This window comes from Brachyhypopomus gauderio, unplaced genomic scaffold, assembly GCF_052324685.1.
Source record: "Brachyhypopomus gauderio isolate BG-103 unplaced genomic scaffold, BGAUD_0.2 sc224, whole genome shotgun sequence".
In the NCBI taxonomy this organism is placed as follows: Eukaryota; Metazoa; Chordata; class Actinopteri; order Gymnotiformes; family Hypopomidae; genus Brachyhypopomus; species Brachyhypopomus gauderio.
In genome coordinates, this window is record NW_027507045.1 from 82,713 (window position 1) to 90,794 (window position 8,082).

Genomic DNA, 8,082 nt, shown 5'->3' on the forward strand with positions numbered 1-8,082 from the left:
AATGTTGGAAGAACAACGGTGTCTTCAATTGTTCAAACATTTAGTAGAGAAAACAGGAAAACATGTACAGTAATTCAGAAATGTGCTCTCTGCTGTAATGCTGCACAGAGACAAATTCTGAAATGATATTCCTTCTAATGTTTTGCTTTTTTACTTATACCATATAGGACTGCAAGACTAGCTCATAGGGGTGGCAGAGGTCCCCTTTTCACAACTCAACAAGAGGAAGCCATATGTCATTTACATTTACGGCATTTGGCAGACGCCCTTATCCAGAGTGACTTACATTTTTTACTCATTTTTATACAAGTGAGCAATTGAGGGTTAAGGGCCTTGCTCAGGGGCACCTCAGTCATGGCCTCAGGTCTGGGAATCGAACCCACGACCCTCCGGTCACAAGACCAGTTCCCTAACCACCAGGTCATGACTGCCCTTGGTCATGGTCATAGCAAATAATTCCATAAGGCTGAGAGAGATCCAGCAAGCCATCATAGAAGACAACAGTGTTTTTCCAAATATTACATCTGTGAGCATCTCCACTGTTGACCGGGTTTTGAAACGACAGCACATGATTATGAAACAGCTGTACAAAATTCTATTTCAAAGAAATGGTGACAGGGTGAAGGAGCTACGGTCCCAGTATGTACAGGTAAAACCTTTATGCATACTGACACATTTGGCTATGGCTCAAATGTATGCAACTGTTTCTTGTCCAAAATGAACATTATACGTATTTCATTACTCCTTTTGTGCTGTAGCGTATCATGGAGCTGGAATCAAGAGAACCACTCCAAACTTTTATATACCTGGATGAGGCTGGCTTCAACCTTGCAAAATGCAGAACGCGTGGTCGAAACATCATTGGCCAAAGGGCCACCATTGATGTGCCAGGCCAACGGGGAGGAAACATCACGATGTGTGCTGCTATGTCAGAGAATGGCGTGCTTACACATATTCCCATTATAGAGCCCTATAACACACAGCATCTCATTACATTCTTGGACACTCTCTATAGGGATCTCCTCCCTGACAATGAGAGAGGTGTGATGCAAGAGGATTTGCCCAAATATATGATCATTTGGGATAATGTGAGTGGGATAACCACTCAAACACCATCAGGCAATGGTTTGCCACTCATCATTGAATGGAGTTCCTCCCACCCTATTCCCCATTCCTGAACCCTATTGAGGAGTTCTTCTCAGACTGGAGATGGAAGGTGTACGACCACCAGCCACACGTCCAGATGAACCTGCTGACTGCTATGGATGCAGCTTGTGAGGATATCACAGCAGATACCTGCAAAGGCTGGATTAGACACTCCAGAAGATTCTTTCCATGCTGTATTTCAAGGGAAGATATCCAGTGTGATGTGGATGAAAACATGTGGCCCAACAGAGAGGAGCATCAGGATGAATAGAAAAGAAAGCAGTAATTCCTTAAATTGTTTTGAGTATTCAGAGTTCAGTTCCTAATTTTGTAGTTTTTCCTTTGTTCCATATAGTGCAGGCAAACAGTTGTGTTCCTGAATTTCAATCTGATTTTTGTCAACAGATTGCAGTGCTGTTGCAAGAACATTACTCTAAATTTGATTCAGTCCAATTTCTTGCTGTCCATCTCCCACATACAGTCATGTGTAACTTTTGTGTTGTGTAAGTTTGTAGTGTGTGTGTGTGTGTGTGTGTGTGTACAACATGGACCATTTCAATTGACATGCCACAGAATGCGAATGTAAACAAAGGCTTTCCATCAGAATGTACTTACAATCTTCACTGTTGCACTGACAACATGACTAAATATTTTGATTACCTTATTCGTAGACAATGGGACACAGACTAGATATTCTGATGGCAATGACAAATTGATTGACCTAAATATTTGCTTTTGAGGCAAAAACAAAGCTTTTTGAGTGAAGAATGTGCTTTTGAATTTTGAGAAATGCACTAGTTTTGATGCCAATGTAAATCATGCTGTGAGAAATTAACCAAATCGACTAAGAAAAACTGTAAAGTAGATGAAACTAGAGAAAAGGCCGTTATTGTAGACCAGGGGTGGCCAACCCGTCAGAGAACAAGAGCCACTTTACAGTAAACTTTACAGTGTTACAGCAAAGAGCCACATCATACACATGGACACATTTATGCAAGCTAAGCGAACAGCACATTTAAAAAAAACCATAATCACAAACTTCAAAATAAATGTAAGGATCTGGAACACCCCTAAAGCACGGCAGGGTTGGCTAATGTGAGTGTTCTGAACTGCGGACAGGCGTGATATGCTTCAGGACTTTGGCACGGTTGGAGGAGGTTGACCACGGCACGGTCAGGTTGCTCATGCATGTGTGCACGCACCCTACGAGCTCTGTCATGTACACAACTGTTGTTTTCTAGGTAAAAGTGGATAAATTCCGTTATCAACACTCGTGACAACGCCACTGATCTGCGCTCACCTTTAGGAAGAAAAGAACAGACAGTGTCAGTTGTTTTGAAGCTTCTTTAAGTTGTCTGCAGTGCCTTTGCTGCACCTCATATGTGGTTTATTCCAAAACACGTGACAGAAGAACTGCGTCTCACCAATGAGACTCAAAGTAGAATCACAACAGCACAGACACTTCATGCCGCTAGTCTCACGTTTTCCTCTACGCCCGTTTTAATAGTGTTAGCGGCTCCCTAGGCTTGTAAACAAACCGTGCACCACGAAGATGCAGCAGTCTGTCTTCCTCAGAGCTGATGACTTAACCGGGCCATGGAACAGATCGTTTGTGCAGGTGAAAGCACGGGCCGGCTAGGGACTCAGACCTCTCCCCATTTGTACTTGGGAACAGCACAATTCGAATGGCACTATAGTGAGTGTGAATAGACTTTATGGTACTGATGACAATAAGGAAGACATGTTACACAAGGCTAAGTGTAGGTTAGAGAAGGCTCAAAAGAGAGCTAATATGCAAAAGAAGGTTAGGCAGGTTGGGCATGGAGAAAGTACTAATAAGGTGTCCCAGTGTGTTTCCTTAGCTGATCCTGACCCACCACCCGTTGACAAACAACCAGCTCGAGCACACGAGCCACTCCCAGACCCGACTCACGATGGACACCCACCGCCATAAGCTGACGCGAAAACTGCCTTAGAGAATGCACAATGACGTGAACTGTTGGAAGATGATAACCACGCCCAAACCAGTGGTCACCCAGTTCCCGATGGTAGAAGTCTCCGGCCCAGACAGAATCATCATGGTGCACCGACACTGAATGGCTGACAACATCATGAAAGCAGCCTAGGGTATGGGCAAACCGCCTCACATAGGAGGATGGCGCTTTGGAGAAGAACTCTGGGCTTTTGTTCGGTCCTGTAGACTGACCCAATCAGAACTAAGACATTTACTAATGGTCAAACTCGGACCTCAGTTCAACAAGATCGACTGTGACTGCAATCCAGGGCACTTTCGTCTCCACCTACCTGAGTGGGACACTCCCGGAGGAGGAAGAGCTGATCTGAACGGACCATACAAAGACATGAAGAGACATCTAGTGGAAAGAGTGTAAGCTGCTTATCCAGGCACTGTCAACACAGACAAAATAGCGGCTTGTAAACAAGAAGACGGGGAGTACGTCGGTGACTCGTTCTACTGACCAGAGTCCATACAGATCACTGAGGAATCGAAGCACCAGCACAACGTGCCAACGGCCCGGCAGACGTTGGCTTGTGGGAATCCCATCTGAGAAAATTCACTTTCCTGGTGAACATGAGAAAAGACATCAGTGACCCCATCAGGGTCCACTGCATTGGGTACGACAGAGCCCCTCTGTCGGTGAGAGAAGATCACGCCAAACACCACAAGGCAGACCTCCAGAACAGATCTTCTATACCTTACATGTTATTCGAGCAAACATGGTTTTGCTGTTCAAGCAGACATGACTTTTCCATTTGTTTCAACATATTAGAATATCAGTTAAAAGGGATGCTGTCCTACACCGGTATGTTGTACTTCTCCTTTATCAGTCTAACACTGCGGTCCTCAACTTCCCATCTTCCCTTTGAAACTCCTTACACATCATGATTTCCCAAGGCCCTTCTTAGGGTTCACAGCTTAAACACATCTAATGCAGCAGCTATATTCAATTACTATATTATGTTAATGGTAAGCAAAATATATTGTTGCTAATGCTAGTGCTAAGCAAAAACCCAAAATCACAACAGAAGCCAGGGAGAGAGGAATAGAAATTTGTTCAAGATTTGTAGGCTGTCCCAAATCCTTACACCACTCTCTCAGATTCTCCCAGATAGTCAGTGGTTCAGTGTAGTGGATCTTGCCAATGCATTTTTTAGCATTCCAGTTCATCCAGAGCAGTGGCGTGCACACATAGACATCAGATGGTGCTAAAGCACCACCAACTCTGCCCTTTATCAACGAAAGTGCCCTTTTAAAACTTCGTTTTTTTTTTATTATTATTATTAACATGTTACTGAGGTCGGTTTTAAATGATCTTTAGAAAACCTGAGCGATTAAAAACAATGCCCTGAAATGAGCCACCACCTCGCACACACCCGACCTCTCTCTTCCTTTAACACCAGATGCGCTGCAGCAGCAGTTCAGTTCAGCGAGTGGAAAGAAGCGTCTTCAGCACAGCACACACGGTCACAGATAGACTTCTTCTCCCGTGCCCCACCAGCCAGGTCACATATACATCTACCAAATTCAAATCTACCCTTTGCCCTCTAAGCCCAACGTGAAATCATTTTGTTGTGCAGTACAATGTCTCATACAGCACCAAACTACTAAGCATTTTTAGCCGACTGGTCACCTGATAAACTAGTTGCTCTAGCCCAAATCAATGATAGATAACGTGAGGACGACCACATACAAATAATTAAGGTAGAGTTTGCAAATCTATGTGTTAAGCTGAACGTCTTCTGTTGTATAGGTTTTGTTAGGCAACATAAATTAACACATTTGTTTGTGAAAGAAGAAACGGGAAGTTCCCCATTGCCTGTGAAAAATGCCAATCTGCATTCGTGTAATGTAGCCTATAACTCCTTCTCCTACTTTTTGGTCTTTTTACTGTCTTAATTGTAGGCCTATATTGATTTACTAATTGCAAAATATATGCAACAAAGCCTGCAGACAGTGGAGGGTAAACAGAAGTTAACTGAAGGACTTAACAATGACTGTATAGTTAATATTGGATATGGATTTTATCAGTTGGCGGTGTGACTTTTTTTTCATTGAAAACTCACGTTTAGAGAATGTTACAAATAAAAGTCAAATTTCATTCAACATGTGCTTGTAATTTTTTTTATAATGAAGTGCGCTAAAAAGTCCCCCCCCCTCCCCCCGAGCACTTGCCCCCCAAAATGTCTGTGCACGCCACTGATCCACAGAGCCAATTCTGGTTGTGTTTTCCTTCGAAAGAAAAACATACACATTCACTAGATTATGTTATGGTTACTGTGAATCACCCACCATTTACAATGCTGCACAACGTGCGAGTTTTGAAACATTGAAACTTCCAGAGGGAACAGCTTTACTCCAATATACGGATGATCTTTTAGTGTGTGCTCCGATCAGAGACCTTTGCAGACAGGCCACAGTGACACTGCTAAATCATCTAGCAGAGGAAGGTCACAAGGTATCTAGAACAGTTGCAATACTGCAGAAAGTAAACTTCTTAGTTCACGTTATCTCACAACAGTCACACTGAGGAATGAGTGAAGGCCATAGTGAACCTTCCCAAACAGCAAACTAAGAAACAGCTGGCATCATTTCTTGGCATGTGTTCATACTGTCACCTTTATTCTCTCTTATGCAGAGAGAAAGGGGCTCTTCAACGGTTAAGTGCACTCCCTTGGGGGAGGCAGCATTCACTCAGTTAAAAGAAGCACTGCATACCATGGCAGCATTAATCATTACAAACACATTAAAACCATTTGTCCAGACGGTTGGTGCACGAGGACAGTATATGATCTCAGTGCTAACACAACAAGGAGACAAACAATGGCCAATGGCATATTTCTCCTGAAGGCTAGATCCAGTTACTGCAGCACTGCCAATGTGTAGCAGCTACCGAAAAGTTCCTCATTGCCTCAAGAGACATAGTGGGATATGCTGCTCTGTCACTACTGGTCCCACATGCAGTAGGCAAGGCACATTTATTCATATAGCACCTTTCATACACAATGGCAATTCAAAGTGTTTCACACAAGAAAAGAAGAAGCTTATTACGACCTGAGGTCTATCACCTTGGGAAGGTCCCGGTCAACAAAATCAAAAAAATTATAAACAAGGATTTAAAGAAATAAAAATATAAATTAAAATTAATGAAATTGTGAAATTAAATAGAAATTGAAATGATTACAATATGATAAAATGATTAAAAGATAAAAGATAAAAAAGCACTAAAACAGGGTATCTGCACATTTTTAAATCTCAAATTTATCAATACCTCTCACAAGAAAAAATAATACTATTACAGTACTGGGGATGCAGGTGTGTTCCACATCGTTGACGATTTACTGCATTTTGAATCAGCTGTAGCTGTTACTTTTTAGGGAGTCATGTTCGGAGTCCATTACAGTAATCAACTCCATCAACCTATCCTGTCTCCGCATATGGACAATTAATAGTTTTAAAAAGGTCAGTTATTTGGTTAATCAGTTATCAAACTTTCACAGAAACTTAGGTCATGTCTTAGGGAGACATGTTTGTAAGTTTAGGGCAGTCAGTTAGTTCTCATGATCACACCTCAGGTCTGCCAGATCTCCCTAAAACATCCCCTACGTTCCACTGAACGTTTGGTAATTGATTAACCAAATAACTGACTTTTAAAAACAATTTTAATTGTCCATATACAGAAACGGGATAGGTTGATGAAGTCCTGTGTATTGAAGATAACAGCATAGGCCCAGTATGTCTTAGGATATTGAGAAACCTTCGGCTACACTTCCTTCTTTGACGCGTTACATAGGCACAATAGTTTCAAGAGCTTTTTTTCCCCCCAGGCTGCTGACTCATCTGTGCTTCAAGTATTTCCCCCCTTGACTGGGTTTTATTTTTTCCACTGTACACTGGGGAAGGATGGGAGTGTAAATACATGTTAAAGCATTAAGCCTGGTTTATACGCGCGGCGAAAATGACGTAATCGCTGTGGCTCCGCCCGTGCGCGAGGGCCTCGCGCGCTGTCGCGGCGCGAGGTCGTGCACCTCTCGAATTTTGTAACTTCGCGCGCGCGCCGCGCTTCAGCGCGATGGACAAAGTCATGTTTGCCGGGTTCATACACCTTTACAAGGTGGAATTAAAGCATTTGTACGTCACTTTCAAGGTCCATTTCAATATTTCCCAGCACGTTAAACTTAATTAAGTTAAATATTTATACATATACTCGAAATTAATCGACATAATTCGCTTTTTATCACATTATTTAATGGTTATTTTCAAAACGCCCAGACGTCTAACGTCTTCACGTTCTCTCATGTTTCGTCCTGGAATTACAAGAGGCTCGTATTTGTTAACGTATCGTTTCGGACAACACTGCAAAGCCATAATTACGTTTGATGCCTGATGTGTATATATATACACGGTCTCTGGTCAGGTAAAAATGTTCTTTCACCGGTTTTGCAAGGGTTTTTTATTCTCCACTGCCACCTATCGTTTCGGAGAACACTGCAGCGACGCTCGCGACGTTCGCGAAAGTATAAACGCCTACACCGCTCGCGCGAGGTGGGCGGAGCCGCGCGCTACGGTCGCTCGCGAAAGTATAAACCAGGCTTTAGTGTTCCTGCATCATTGTTCATTTCTCCAGTGTTAAACTAAATGGATTCTTATGCGTCATTTCTTAATGTCACTTCATTTTAGAAAATATTTATGCATTCATTTCAATTTAATCAGTTTTGAGCACTTGATTTTATATTCAAGTCCTACTGTATAAAATTGGACTCTCTGCATGTACATAAGTGAGACCCAAAGAAAAGCAAGATTTTCTACTGCAGTTCATTTTAATCTTGAGATTTGATTTACTTACCATCCATGTTTCAGGATAAAACATGTTTAAGTCTAGAGTTTACAAGTCACTAAGGATAAAGACACACCAAGCA